This window comes from Peromyscus californicus, unplaced genomic scaffold (assembly GCF_007827085.1).
Source record: "Peromyscus californicus insignis strain IS unplaced genomic scaffold, ASM782708v3 Scaffold_17__1_contigs__length_78620276, whole genome shotgun sequence".
NCBI lineage: Eukaryota > Metazoa > Chordata > Mammalia > Rodentia > Cricetidae > Peromyscus > Peromyscus californicus.
In genome coordinates, this window is record NW_026294469.1 from 26,895,374 (window position 1) to 26,911,985 (window position 16,612).

The following is a 16,612-nucleotide window of genomic DNA, read 5'->3' on the forward strand; positions in this document are numbered from 1 at the left end:
AAAACACTATGTGGATATTTGTTATGTTGATATAACACTGAATTAATGTTAAGAAGTGACATAAGAAACACTCCCTGAGCCGGGCGGTGGTGGCGCACGCCTTTAATCCCAGCACTCGGGAGGCAGAGCCAGGCGGATCTCTGTGAGTTCGAGGCCAGCCTGGACTACCAAGTGAGTTCCAGGAAAGGCGCAAAGCTACACAGCGAAACCCTGCCTCGAAAAAATCAAAAAAAAAAAAAAAGAAAAAAGAAAAAAAAAAAAAAAAAGAAACACTCCCTGGTCAAGACGATGGGATAAACATATGTTTCTGTGTACCAGGCTTCTGTGACATGCTTAGAAAACATAACTGTTAAAAATGTAACAGAGACTTAAGATGGTGGACAGTGATGAAACCCTTGGATTTCTGAGCTTTAGGGTGAGAATTTGGCATTGGCTGCTATTAACAAGGTTGTTGTCTAAAACCAAATGTTCTCTGTGAAAGACAGAATAAAAATTACAGTCACTGCTTAGGGTCAGAATCTAGAGTGCATCTACCATTATGAAGTTGAAAAACTACTGCTAAAAGATTCTTGAAGCTATTCATCAGCATTTTGCATTTAGACACTAGAAAACACAGACATGGCCTCCACACTGTACTTCAGTCTGAGGCTTACAAGCTCAACAAAACCATCTGTACCTGTTAGGTAGAAGCCCAAAATTATTACTATAAGACCTAATTCTTGGCCATACTCAGGTAACCTAGGATGAAAACAGAAGTGAGAAGAGGAAGGAAAGAGAAGACAGTAGTTTTTGAAAGTATCAATCAAAATAAGATAGTTTAAGATGCTTGTAGAAATGAATAAATAATATTTTGAAACAAAAATTCAGAATAAAATAAAAGTAGGTGGGTAAAAATACAACCAATACAACTTTTAGAAATGAAACATATTCATTCTAATAAAACTTTAGCAGATGGCATACAATTAGGTTGGGACCTATTGAAAAACAAATCATTCAGGCTCAGCAGGGTGGCACACTTGGGAGACAGAGGCAGGTGGGTCTCTGTGAGTTAGAGGCCAGGCTGATCTACAGAGGGAGTCCCAAGACAGCCAGTGCTAAACAGAGAAGTTCTGTCTCAAAAAAAAAAACCAAACAACTCAACCAAAACAAACAAATAAAAAACTAAAACAAAAACAAACCAGTCAACTGGTACTAACTGAAGAACACAACAACAACACAAAACAAGGTAAAATTTGTGGGAGAATAGTCAAAACACATTACAGTTATCTATTATTATATACTCTTCAAAGTTTTATATAATCTCCCAATCTGTATTTAGTAAAAATCCACTAAAATTTAAGACAACAAAACAGCCATTTTATTATATAGGCCAAACCGAAGTTCCAGAAATCAGAATGTAGGAAACAACAGAGGAAAGTTAATATCAAATCTGGTTCTTGTCAATATGGCAAGTTTGTGTGCATTACAGAATCTTTACTTCAATATTAGTTCAAAAGAACCATATGTCAAATATTATAGAGTTTATGAAATAATGGCAAACCCCTAAGAAAATTTCAGTGAAGCTGAAGACTATCTCAGACTGGTCTCCTAAGGCTTGGTGGTGGCTGCTGCCTGGGAAGGAGAAGAATTCATCACATATGTTGCATGGCAAATTAAAAATAAGCTACTTACCTTTGCTTTTGGACAACCAATACCTATGTCCTGGAAACAAGTGACAGTTTAAGTTCCAGGTCAAGATCTACATTAAATAATTATAGATTGACTAGATGGGCATTTGTTCTCCCTCTTTCTTCTCTCAAACTCTATAGTTGGTGAGTTACAATTTATAGTAACCATAAGGTTTTTCTTTGGAAAAGGTATATGGTAGTTGAGGTCCAAACCAGAAGAGGTTGTGTGTGTGTGTGTGTGTGTGTGTGTGTGTGTGTGTGTGTGTTGTCCACATGTACATATCTACAGAAGCCAGAGTGTATTCTATGACTTTTGGTATTGGGTGTACTCCATGACTTTCTGCCTTATTCCTTAAGACAGTGTCTTTCCCTGAACCCAGACATGTCTCCATCCCCACAGCATGGGGTTACCTGTACAGATAGCCATAACCTGCTTTTTATACGGGTGTTTGGTTCCCAACTCAGTTCCTCATGCTTGTACTCTTACCTACTGAACCATTTCTCCAGTCCTGAAGAACTTCTTGATGAAGGAGTTATGAGACAGCAATGATTAACTGGGGTTCTCTGGTACCTGGTTATATCTTTCCATCTTAAAGCACATCTTCTCTCCTTTTATTAATCATATCTAAGCTACAAAGACATGTACCTCCTCCATATATGTATTTGTCAGAAAGAAGAGCTAATACCACTGATACTCAGTAACACTAGAAATCATACCTACATAAAAACAAACTATTACAGTTGTTATCTGAACTATTGTAACTGTTGACTGAATAAAAAAAGAATAATGAACTTAATGAAAGAAATAAATTACATAAAAAGAACACATGATTTTAAGTAAAATATTAGTCCTAAAACTAATATGATTGAATATAAATGATAATGAGATAGATAATGGGATAGGTTAAAGAGACAATCAAAAGATTGTTTTGGTAAATCTTTTAGAAGTTAGAAAAAATGAAGATATATAATAAAAGGTAAATATACAGAGGATAAAAGAATGAGACTGCATTTAAAAAATATGTACTAGGAGAAGAAAAATACAAAAAGTGAGGAGAATTTTTTCAGTTATATTGTAGCTTTTTTTCTTCAAGAATTTATATAATTATATAATGCATTTTAATCATATCACCCCTCCCAAGACCCCCAGATCTAATCTCATTCTGTACCCATCCAACTATATTTATTATTTCCCCCCTCTTGTATCTCATTAAAAAAGAACAGGCTTCCAAGAGATAGCAACTAAACATGACAAAATAAAATATAATAAGATAAAACAAAAACCATCACATCAAGACTAGAGAAGGTAAACAGAAGAAAAATCCCCAAGAGCAGGCACAAAAATCTGAGACCCACCTGTTCACACACTCAGGAGTCCCATAAAAATACTAGGCTGAAAGTTGTAATATATACATAGGGGACCTTGTACAGATCTTGTAGGCTTTGTGCTTGCTGCTTCAGTCTCTGAGTTTCTAAGAGCCTTGCTCAGTTGATTCAGAGAGCCTTGTTCTCTTGGTGTCCTCCATCCCCTCTGGCTCTTACACTCTTTCTGTTTCCTCTTCCATGGGGTTTCCTGAGCTCTGAGGGGAGGGATTTGATGGAGATGTCTCATTTAGAGCTGTGTGTTCCAAGGAATCTCTCTTGAGAATTGCTTTTGAAGAAACAGTGGAAATAGATGTCTAAGTTCTAAGGAATTTGAAAGAAGGCCTTTGATGAGAAAGTCTGTTGACTACAAAATAAGATGTAAAACAAGCATCAGCAAATTGAATTATGAAGAAATTTAGGAATACCACTGACCCAGAGAAATAAAATGTTTTATACAGAGAGGTAAGAATCAAACTGAAAACAGGTTTCTCATTAGTGACATTGAGTACGAGAAAAATATAGAACTAGTTCCTAGAAATGACTAACAAAAATAGCTATGCACCATTAAATCAGAACCCAGGCAGTTTCAGTGCTTGCTCACAAATAGTCAAACTTATAATGGGAATATTTCCAGATGCATAAAAAGAAAAATGGAAGAAAACTTCTCTTGAAGATTCACTACCTGTCTTATACCAGAGCAGTTCTGAAAGCAGCTTCACCTCTTCAGGGAATCTCCTGATTCCCGGCATTCATGAATCGGGAGAAACATGCATAATTTAGGATGTGGAGAAAAATAGTGAATGTGAGGTTGAGTGTTAGCCACTTTTGCAGAAGTGACCAGAAAAATAAAAATACAATTCATGACTTTGCAGTCAGAAAAAGAAAACCTTTCCTATTAGTAGAAGCCAAGAAGGGAGCTTTAAAAATAACAAATATGGAAGTTGTAAATGTGATGAAAAATAAGAGTGACTAACAAGAGCAGTTATATATAAAGCTCATGTCAAGTGTTTTATGAATTAAAAACCAAGGCCAAGAAATGTGAAGCCTAAGAGAGTCATATTCTTAACTATTATAAAGAAAAGTCAAATGCAAATGGATGGGGAAAAATTACACCCCTTAATTAACCCAATAAATATAACATTATAACTTAAATAATAAGACTATTTTAAAGACAACTATATAAGAGAATATAGAATAATAAAACATAATGACCTTGAAAGTATACCATCATAAAGAAGGACCCAGGGATGTAGCATAGGGACAGAGTGCTCACCTAGCACACAAAGGCTCTATCTCTAATCCCCAGCACTGCCAACAGACCACGCCAACACATTATCTGAAATGAAGAAGAAACTCAAAGCAATCCCATTCAAACCAGGAATGAGACAGAGCTGTCCCCAGTCTCCACTCCTTTTAAATATAGTGCTTGAAGCACTAGCTAAAATAATAAGACAAAAAGAAATTGAATGAATACAAATAGAAAAAGAAGAAGTCAAATATCCCTATTTGCAGATGATAAGATATTACATACATGGTCCCAAAAAACTTCTGGAAATGATCAACAGTTTCAGCAAAATGGCAGTATACAAAATCGACTTACAAAAATACATAGCTATTCTATACACCACCAACAAGCATGCTGAAAAAGATTAACATACTTCTGCTCACTATAGCCTCAAAGAAAATAAAATACTTAAGGGCAGACCTAGCCAAGGAGGCGAAAGACAATGAAAACTTCAAAACTCTGAATAAAGGGGTTGAGAAATAATTCATGAGGAATAACACAAGCCAGGTGTGGTGATGCATGCCTTTAAATGCAGGAGGCAGAGGCAGGCAGATCTCTAAGTTCAAGGCTAACTTGATCTACAAAACGAGTTCCAGGACAGCCAGGGCCATACAGAGAAACCTTGTCTCAAAACAAACAAGCAAATACCTTAAAAATATAACCCATTGAGTACAGACAGTGTTGCTCACACACGCATGGATGCTGAGTCATCTACTAAAGCATTGGCTACTAATAGCAGGCCATATCCTTGAATAAAACAAATGTTTCATCCCCATCCACCATCAACTGGGAATAGCTCCTCAGCTATGAGGTGGGAATTCAATAGGCCCTCCCCACTCTCGCTAGAATTTTTGACTAGTCTAATCTTGTGCAGGAAACTGTATTTGCTATGAGTTTGCGAGTACGGTGACCTTTTCATATTCAGAAGACACTGCTTTGAAGGAGAGTCCCCAACATCTGGCTGTTAGGGTTCATGAGAGATCCCCTAAAAGACCACCAGTCACACATGCAATCAGTAAGAGCATTTATTAAAATTTCCAACACCTTGGGGTCTAACCATCTGAAAAAGTGACAAATGGTGACCCTGAGAAAAGCTCACAGGCTCCTTTTAAGCAGGATGAGGGGAATTCCAGGGAGGAGAGATTGGTCTGGGGGCTGATTGGTGGGTTTAAATAAAATGTTCATAGGATTGGTAGGTGGCGCTAGTGGTTAGGGACTTTCCAGTGGCAGGGTAGGGAAAGCTGTCGTTAGCTAGCAGAAGGCTGTTGGGGTGCATGCTGAGCTAGCGGAAGGCTGTTGGGGTGCATGCTGAGCTAGCGGAAGGCTGTTGGGGTGCATGCTGAGCTAGCGGAAGGCTGTTGGGGTGCATGCTGAGCTAGCAGAAGGCTGTTGGGGTGCATGCTGAGCTAGCGGAAGGCTGTTGGGGGCCTGCTTGATTGGTTGTCCCTGAGTTGTGGTCTTCCTGAGAACTGCTTGCTCAGCTCCAGCAAGCTCCAGAAAACCAAAACTAATGCCTGGTCCCTGGCAGGGGCTGTGAGAAACCCCGTCACAGCTCTGGTCTGGCTCCCCAGCCCTCTCATGGCTTTTAGAATCTTTCTGTTCCTTTTTCTGACATTTTCCCTGAGCCTTGGGGGTAGAAGCTATCATATAATGTTACATTTAGGGCTAAGCACTCACCATTACTTATTCTCTGCACTTTGAGCAGTTGTAAGTCTCTATGTTAACTTTTATTAACTTCAGAAAGAAGCTCTCTGATGAAGGCTGAAAGATGCATTATGGCATGCATATAAAGATAAATATTTGGAAGGCAGTATGTCTATTTATTTAGAAAAATAAGGGTGGCCTATGAAATCCCCAGCCACATTTCTTGGTTAGGTTTACAGTTTATGACATGAGTTCCATCCTGACAAGTGGGCCTTAAATCCAATCAGAAAGTGGATGCTTACCCACATAATATTCATAGCATTCTTGCACCAATAGGTGCATATTTCCAGACCAGTTGTTACTGTATCTTGCAGAGTTTATAGTGGAGTAAGACTATTGATTACTTTTTGCCCTCAATAGCCTATATAAAACTTTCCAGCACTATGAAAGATAGCCAGTAGGGAGGAAGCTTCCAGGTCAGTACCAGCTTTGGTTTCTCCATACCCTGTAGTCCAAGTGATAATCACTATTGTTAGAAGAGTTACCTGTTCCCTCTAGTAACTGCTATAAGTCTTGAAAAAGCCTTAAGTAGTATAAGGTGTGAAAAAGATAAGAGCAATTGTATTTGAGGATGAAATAATCATTTTGAAGAAAAATCATTAGAATCAACAGTAAGATCCAGCTAAATAATACTATATAAAGTGATATATCCCACAGTAACAAAACCTATAGAGTAGAGTAGAATAAACAAAAGAGTCACAGAATCATTTTGGAGAAAACTATAAGCCTTGTAGGTAACATAAAACTACTTCAACAAATAGGAAAGTGCTTGTATGGGATAACTTAACAAAAGAAACCTATTTCCATTGAATTCTCCAAACTCACAAATTCACAAATAAATTTCATGAGAAGAATAGCTGAAAAAGATAACTAGTAAGGAACTCATTGTGCTCTATACAGTAAACCAACAAACCTTTACTATTAATAAAGGAGAAAGTAAAGAATAATCAATAATCCAATCAAGTAAAAAATCCCCACAAAGTTACAGGAATTAGTAAAGACTTCTCGGTAATAAGTTTAAATGTAAATGGCCTCAACTGACCAATAAAAAGACCATAAACTAGATCAGTGTATTAAAAACTAGTTTCAACTTTCTGTTGTCTCTAAGAAGTATACCTTATTGGTAAAGACATTCACAAACCGAGAGACAAAGAATTAAAACAGTCTATCAAGTAAATAGAAAATAAAAGAAGCCAGTGTGGCTATTGTGACATCCCATATAATAGACTTGAACAAAACTAGTCAAAGGAGATAAATAAGGCTACTATGTATTAATAAAAAACCCAATTCATCATAAAGATATAACAATTGTAAATATATACACATAATATTTGGGGGCTCCTAATTTCATAATATAAACACTAGTATTATAAAAGGTCACATAGATCCTGATATAGTGGTAATTTCAGTACTTACAACTCTAGAGAGTTCATCCAAACTAAAAATTAACAAAGAAACCTTGGAATTAAACTACACCATAGATCAAGAGGCAGAGACAGTTGGATCTCTGTGAGTTTGAGGTCATTCTAATAGACATAAGGAGTTCCAGGACAGCCAAGACTACCTAGTGAGACACTATCTCAAAACAAAACAAACAAAAACCACAACAAGAATGATCAAAAATAATCTACTGATGCACCTCAATGTCTTAGAAAAACAAGAACAATTCAAACCCCCAAGCAGCAGCTAGGACAAATTGAGAAGATAACACACTATGAGAAATTGATTTTCATTCCAGCAATGTGAAATTGGTTCAACATATGTGAATTAGTAAGTGTAGAGAAACACATAAATTGACTTCTGGCAAAAAAAAAAACCCATATCATCATAAATACAGAAAAGGCCTTTGACAAAAGTCAAACACCACTCACAATAAAATCATTGGGTTTGAATAAAGTAGGAATAGAAGAGACCTTAACATAATAAAATCTGTATACCACACACCTACAGCCAATGAGACACTAGTTGTAAAAAACTGAGAATATTTCCTCTAAAATCTGGAATGAGTCAAAAATGCCCACTGTCTTAGGGTTTCTATTGATGTGAATGGACACCATGACCACAGCAACTCTTATAAAGGAAATCATTTAACTGAGGTGGTGAACAATTCAGAGGTTCAGTCCATTATCATTATGGCAGGGAGCATGGCGGCTTGCAGGCAGACATGGTGCTGGCTACATCTTGATCAGAAGGCAACAGAAAGTAGACTGAGGTACTAGGCATGGCTTGGGCATATGTGAAACCTCAAAGCCCACCCCAACAGTGACATACTTCCTCCAACAAGGTCACACCTACTCCAACAAATACACTCCACTCTGTGTATGGGAGCCAATTACATTCAAACTACCACATTCCACTCCCTGGCCTCTATAATCTTGTAACAATATCATAATGCAAAATGCATTTAGTCCAACTGCAAAAGTCGCCATACTCTGTAACAGTCCCAAACTTGCTTCAAAGTCCAAAGTCAAAAGTCTTTTCTGAGACTCATGCAATCTCTTAACTGTAATCCCCTGTAAAATTAAAATAAAAAAGCAGATCACATACTTCCAACATATAATGGCACATGATATACATTACAGTTCCAAAACATAGGGAAGGGAGGATAGTGAGAAAATACTAGACCAAAGCAAGACCAAAACCAGTTGGGCAACCTTCAAACTCTGCATCTCCATGTCTGATGTTGAACTGTTCTTCAGATTTCCAACTCTGTTTAGTTTGTTGACCACAACACACTTCTCTTGGCCTGGTTTCACTTCATGTTAGCAGCTCTCCTCAGCAGGTATCCTACAACTCTGGCATCTCTAACATCTTGGGATCTCCAAGACAATCCAGGCTTTAACTTCACAGCTTCACAAAATGGCCTTTCTAGGTCTCCATTCAGAGACACCCCTGGCATATGTCTGGCCTCAGTGGATTTCCTTAGGTGCAGAAGTAAATGCTATAACCCATTTCTTCTGTCCTTAACTCTAAAGCCAGAACCATGTGACTGAAGCTGCCAAGTACTGCTGCTTGCTGGGGTTGGAAACATGTCCCCCCACCTCATTCAATTATATCTTCACCAACTTTCTGTTTTTGATTGTTACCTTTACTGCCTAAGCTTGGCTGTCCTTGAACTTGCTTGTAGACCATGCTGGCCTCAAACTCAGAGATTCACCAGCCTCTGTCTCTTGGAGTGCTGGGATTAAAGGCATGCACCACCACTCCCATCTCTAAGCTTTTTTAAAATTTCTTTTCACAAGTTGGAAATTTACCTGGGTAGGATCTTGCCCTAAGATCACCAATTCCTTTATTCAATTTCTTAATCTGTTTATCTCCTTGAACACAGTACTTCACTCCCTTCCACTTAACTCCATTCCTTTTCTCCTCAAATTTTACATTTTCTTGTTCCTTTTCATTATAAATCTTCATTACTGTTACCACTAATAAACACATGACAGAGTCTATTGTAGGCTGTTTTGAGATTTCCTCTGCCAATGGAATTAATCCAAAACTCTTGACTTTAGCTTCAGGTAAACTCTTCAGACAGGGGCCAAAAGCAGCCATTTTCTTCACCAAAATATCACAAGAATGATCTCTAGGCAACATGCTAAAATTCTTCTGCTCTGAAACCTCTTGAGTTAGCACCCAAGAGTTAAAATCATTATCAACACCATTATCTTCCATGCTCCCACTAGTATGGCCCATTTAGCAGTGCATAAATCATTCTACTTCTTTCCAAACCCAAAGTACCAAGGTCCAAATTCCTCCAAACAAAAACATGGTCAGGCCTATCACAACAATACCCCACTTCTGGTACAAACTTCTGTCTTAGTTAGGGTTACTATTGCTGTGAAGAGACATCATGACCATAGCAACTCTTATAGAGGAAAACATTTAATTGAGGTGGTGGCTTATAATTCGGAGATTCAGTCCATTACTGTCATGGGGGGAGATGGGGGTGTGCAAGCAGACATGGTGCTGGCTACATCTGATCAGAAGGCAACAGGAAGCAGACTGTGGCAGTGAATACGGCTTAGGCATATATGAGACATCAAAGCCCACACCCATAATGGCATACTTCCTCCAACAAGGCCACACCTACTCCAACAAGTGCCCACCTCCTAATAATTCCACTCCCTGTGAGATTATGGGAACCAATTACATTCAAACCACCACACCCACTCTCTGCATTTATTCAATGCAGTGCTTGAAGTCTTATCTAGAGTAACATAAGAAAGAAATAAAGGGGAAGTAAGTAGGAAAGAAGACAAATTGTCCCAACTTGCAGATGACATGGTCCCATACTTTAAAGATCCTAAAGATAGGCTGAGTGTGGTGGCACACACCTTTAATCCCAGTATTTGGGAAGCAAAAGCAGGCAGATTCTGTGAATTCAAGGCCATTCTAGACTACATAATGAGTTCTAGGACAGTCAGAGCTTTGTAGAGAGACCCAGTCTCAGAAAAATCAAAATAAATAAATATCCTAAAGACTCCTCAAAAAGTCTTAGACATGACAAATGCTTTCAGCAAAGTAACAGATAAAAAAACCAACACACAAAAATAGTAGCTTTTACATGCCAAAACCAAACTCACTGAAAAAGAAATTGGGTGGTGTTGGAATCCCATTGGTAACAGTTTTAAAAAAACTAAAAGGCTGGAACTAGAGAGATGGCTCAGCAAATAAGGGCACTTGTAGTTCTTGCAGAGGACCTGGGTTTGATTCCCAGCACCCATGATGGCGCATAACTGCCCATAACTCCACTTCCAGAAGACCCAACATCTGATTCTGACCTCCTTGGGCACCAGACATACACATGGTGCATAGACATACATGTGAGCAAAACATTTATATACATAAAACAAATAAATCACATAAAAAACCAAACTAGACTAAAAGGCTGGGCTGCAGATGTAACCCAGTTGGTATAGTGTTTGCCTAGAATGCACAAAGCCCTGGGTTCAATATGCAGCATCACATAAAAATCCAGATATTGTGGTGCATACCTGTAATCCTAGGGCTCTATCCTGGGCTACATAAGATCTTGTTTCAAAAATTAAAAGTACATTTTAAAAATACCTAGGAATAAGTGTAACCAAGGAAGTGAAAGACCTCTACAGTAAAAATTTTATGACACCAATGAAAGATATTGGAGACCCCAGTGAATGGAAAGACCTCCCATATTCATGAGCTGGAGTATTAATAGCATGAAAATAGCTTTATTACCAAAAAATAACCTAGAGATTCAATCTAATACTCATTGAAATTATAATGATATTCTTCACAGAACTAGCAAAAAGTCTAAAATTTATTTTGAAGAATACAAGACTCCAAATAACTAAAGAAGAAAGAGCAATGGTCTTAAATATAGAGACATAGTAACAAAAATAGGGTAGTGCTGGCAGAAAAAGACGTGTACACAAATGCAATAAAATTGATGACTCTGACATAAGCCCACAGTCACAAGAGACACTATTTTGGACAAAGCTATCAAAAATACACACTGGAGAATAGATAGCCTTTTCAATAAATAGGACAAGTGGATTTCCATATGTAGAATGAAACCTGACCCAATGTCTCTCACACTGAATAAAAATCAATTAAAAATAGCTCAAAGATCTCAAGTGTAAGACCCAAGATTTTGAAACTGCTAGAGCAAAACATCTCAAGGTATAGGTGTAGGGACTCTGATCAGCTTGAGCATGGTGAGCAAGGTTCTGGCAGCCTTGCCCTTCTCTCCTGTTATCTCTTCCTTGCTAAAAAAAATGTTAGATTACTGAGCCTGACGACCAATGTTCAGCTATCAGAGTATCAAAGTCCAGCAATCAAAAACCCCCTTTGGCTCACCTAATTAACATGCCAACTAAAATTGAACACCTCATTCTAACATAGGGTTTCCCCTTGTACCTTCATAAACTGCCATTTTCCTCTGTGCCACATCTGTCTCCTCTCTATCCAGAGGCAGTCCTTTGTCCCTCTGAGAAAATATCCCTTCCCCCTTCCCCTTGTTTCCTTACCATTCTCTCTTGTCCTCTATCTTCTGTCTTTGTCCCTTATCTCTGCCTTCTGTCCCTCTGGGGCAAATAAATCTCTTGTGCTGAGAACTTGGTCTTGGGGGTCCTGAGCCGATACTTTTCCTTTCAATAGGTATAAGTAATACTTTTCTGAACAAGAGTTCAATAACACAGGGAATAATTCAAGAATTGATAAATTGCATAACATGAAATTAAGAAGTTTCTGCACAGTAAAGGAAATAATTACTAAAGTAAAGAAATAGCCCCAGAATGGGAAAAATCTTCACCAAACACATGTCAAACAGGGTTTTAATGTCAAGGGTATTTCAAAGAACTGCAAAAATTAAACACCTCAAACTCAAATCATAGAGCTAATAAGTAGACCAATAACTGAAATAAACTATTCCCACAGGAAACATACATGGCTAGTAAATACTTGAGAAGTATTAAATATCCTTAACTGTAAGAGAAAATGCAAATTAAAGCTTCTTTGATTAAACAACCCAATCAATAATGGGCTAATTAAATGAGTGGATAGTTCTCCAGAATGAAGTACTTTGGGGGCCAGAAAGATGGCTCAGTGGGTCAAAGTTACTTGCCACCCAAGCTTGACAGTCAGAGTTTCATCTCTAGAAACCACGTAAAAGTGGGAGGAGAGAACCATGTCCACAAAGTTCCCTTCTGACTTTCACACATACACTGTGGAATATGTCACTCCCTACAACAATAGTAAATACAAAGACAATGTACAAATGGCAAAAAATGTATAAAAAAATTCACCATCACTATATGTTGTAGTTAGGGTTACTATTACTGTGGTGAAACACCGTGACCAAAGCAACATGGAGAGGAAAGGGTTTATTTGGCTTACACTTCCATATCACTGTTCTTCATCCAAGGAAGTCAGGACAAGAACTCAAACAGTGCAGGAACCTGTTGGCAAGTGCTGATACACAGGCTACTTACTGGCTTGTTCATCATGGCTTGCTCAGCCTGACTTCTTATATTATCCAGGACTACCAGCTCAAGGATGGCCCTACCCACAATGCGCTGGGCCCTTCCCCCACAATCATTATGCCCTACAGCTGGATCTTATAAAATTTTCTCAGTTGAGATCCCCGCCTTTTCAGATAACTCTAGCTTGTGTCAAGTTGATAAGAAACTAGCTAGCACACCAGATATCAGAGAAATGCAAATAGAAATAACACTGATATTCCATCTAACAGCAGCCATAAGGCCAAGTTATTAAGAAAATAAATGACAGTGGATGTTGGTAAGGATGCAAACAGAAAGGAATTATATGTGCTGGTTGGAATGTAAATAGTCGAGTCACTATAAAGGGAAATCACTATAAAGAGTATTTTAAAAAACTAAAAATAGATCTTTCATATGATTCAGGTATATCATTCCTGGGTATTTACCTCCAAAGACAACATCACAGAAATATGTGAACATCAATGTTTATTAAATCACTACTTACAATAGCCAAATCATCTCATCAACTCAGGTGTCTACCAATATAGGAATGAATAAAAAATACTTCATTTTACTTTTAAAATGCGTTAAAAGACAGTAGTATTTTGCACTTAGTACTTACTAAGTAAGCTGGAATGTTCACTTGTGTTTATTTGTACAGTTCAACTGCAGCTACTGGGTGAGTATCTTTTATCTGAAAGGCTTGGGACCAGACACACTTCTGATTTAGAGTTAGCCAGGCATGGTGCTGCAGGTCTACAACTCTGTCTCAACAAACAAAAACAAGTGAAAAAAAAGAGAAGCCTTTTAAATATAGATTTTCAGATTTGGGAGTACCTGTATAGACTCCACAAATTGAACACCCCTAATACAGAACTCCATGTGGCACTAGATTTTTTTTCAGAGCATTTCAGGCTTCAGAGTTTTAGGTGAGGCATGCTCAGTGTATATTTGTGCTCTATATTAAAAATCACCCGTATCAGCAAATGCACAAACATTTTCCTATATAAAAACTGCACTGCTTTCTGATTTGTGAAATTGTATACTCATAGTCTGGGAGGAAAGTGTTGTGTTGTTATTTTAATATTTTAGTTGTGCATGGTTACACTCATGAGTTTGCCAGTCAAGCACTTTTTCTGATGCTATTTTATGCTGGAAATAAAAAAAAACCCATTACCAAGAAGATAAGGCAGAAGAAGACAGAATCCAGAATAGAAAGAAAAGCTGAGATAAAGGGAAAGAAGTGTAAACTGTGCAAAATACTTTAATGGATGGCTAAAGTCAATAAAAATCATTTTTTGTACCACTGGTCCAGCAAGTATACTTGTTTTCAGAAGATTTTTTTTTGTTAAAAACCTGAACCAACCTCTAGTTAAATGCTTCCTGGATGCTTTGCCTGGCCATCCCATACACATTTGTTCTTACTGTTTCCTGTAAGTTTTGTGTGTGAAAAGGTGAGAGCAGTGGATCCTAGCATCTAGTGTTCTTACTTTGGGGCTCAATATTATAGGGAACATACTTAGTACTTCATACTTCATGGCTTGGGATCATAGTTCAGTGGTAGGCCACTTGTTTAGCATGTGGGAGGCATGTTCAAAACCCAGTAAGGCCTGAGAGGTCAGGGCCACAGTGTTACACTTTTATATATAACCAGCAAAATCAAACCACGGATATGCTAACAAGCCTATCTTTGCAAAGCGAGGCATAAAAATAGTGACTGGACTGCTCAACTTCCTAACATTTTATTCCCATTTACAAACCGCTTCAATTTACACTTTAACATGCAAGGAGGGATCAATTTTAAAATGCAAGTTTGTAGGGCTAGGGATGTAGCTCTGTTGGTAGCATTCTCCTGGTATCTGGTATGGATTTAGCCCAGACTTCATTCCAATTACCAAATAATACAGTGTGGTAGCATGCATTTATAATCCCAACAGTTTGGAAGTGGAGGCGGGAGTATCAGAAGTTCCAGGTCATTTTTGTCTATAAAATGAATTAAAAAATAGCCTGAGATCCTAACTCAAAACAAAGAAAGACCATTAAAATACAATTTTAAAAACTATCTATTTTAAGGTTTGGGGGATTGAATCACAGACTTTATGCATGCTAGTCTATAACTCAACTGCCTTTAAGTTGAGTTATGAAATTGGAAACAAAACTATGCCTTGAGTTATGAAAGTGGAAACAAAACTGTTCTAGCTCTCTGGTGAACTTTTTGGGTTTAGTGGTAAGTGAATAAAAACATATTCCACAGGGAAAGTATGTGATCCAACGTGAAGCTCCCCAGCTTTCGATTTGAGTGGCTACTTTAGTTCATTGAGTTCTATAGTCTGGATCTGGTTAATTTCTGTACATGTTTATCTATTTATTTTTAGTTTGTTTTTGTTCAATGCTTTTTAAAATTAAAAGTCAAAGCGAAAGCGCACTGAAAATAAAGCTATGTAGGGATCCCATCCTGTGAAGTTGCCAGAAATCGCAAAGCAAAGTTCCACTCTAAAATCGGTAATCTCAGACTTCACAAACTCCTTTTCCCGGTTCTACTCCCTTATAGTTCCGGTTTGCTGACTGAAAAACAATTCCGTCCCATTGAGAAAGTCGGAAAGAAAAAAGCCCGGTGCATTTCAAAATAGCTTCTGTAGCCGCAATTGGTCAAAACACTTTCAGTTCAATTAAAAGAGTTGTTTAACTTAGGTGTAAACTGGTTGCTTAGTTCCTGTGCTCTGTAAAAAGAAGAGCAAATCGCCAAACGGGTAAAGCGCCGAAAGAACAGGAAGTAGCTGTGGCGAACACTTCCGGGGCCGTCAGTGAAATCGGTCCTACCCGGAGAAAGCGGAAGGGAAGCTAGAAGACCGCGGAGGATTCGGGCATTCTTGTTTACGTACAGGAGTGACGTCTCACTTCAAGTCATATGATTTTGGAGGAAGGAATTTAGCCTCAGAGGCACAATCTAACTGTGCAAGACTGGTGTTGCTGTTAGTTACAAAGGGAGACACCGTTTCCAAAATAAATAAATAATATTGCGTGGAGCTAATTCCATTTTATGGCTCTAGGGTCCTAGACACTGTTTCCAAAATAAATAAATAAATGATCGCAATAATTAATAATTATTTATATATAATAAAATATCTCAAATTTATATTATGGCTCTAGAGTCCTAAATATTATTCTCTTGTCTAGGAGAGTTATAAACAAAAAGGGAAAGGAGGGAGGGTGGGAGGGAGGGGAGGGGAGGGGAGGGGAGGAAGGTGAGAGGAGAGAGAGATTATATAAAAAGAGTTTTGTATAAAAAAAATTATACGGTGCATGCAAGTAACTGCAGGAATTGCTGTTTGTCCTTTCTTGGTTGTTGTATGCTTATACTTTATTTAGAGAAGTCTTTCCTAATTACTGTGCCTAGATAAAAACCCATTTTTAAGATTATTTTATTTATGTGTATGTTTGCCTGCGTGAGTTTATGTGCAGTACATGGTGCAGGTACCCTTGCAGAGGCCAGAGAGGGCACTGGATCTCATAAAACCATACTTACTGACAGTTGGGGAAACAGAGTCATCTGTATTCTTAGTCACTAAGCCTCAGTCCCCAAAATTCATTTTACAATCAAAGAACCATTGGATTATTTA

The 16,612-nt window shown here is 37.9% G+C and overlaps 1 protein-coding gene across 1 annotated transcript in view; it reads left to right on the forward strand.

The window, feature by feature from the left end:
* Pcdhb1 (protocadherin beta 1) overlaps positions 1-16,612 on the forward strand; it is a 35,458-nt gene that overhangs the window by 7,827 nt on the left and 11,019 nt on the right. The gene's annotated exons all lie outside the window — the stretch shown is intronic.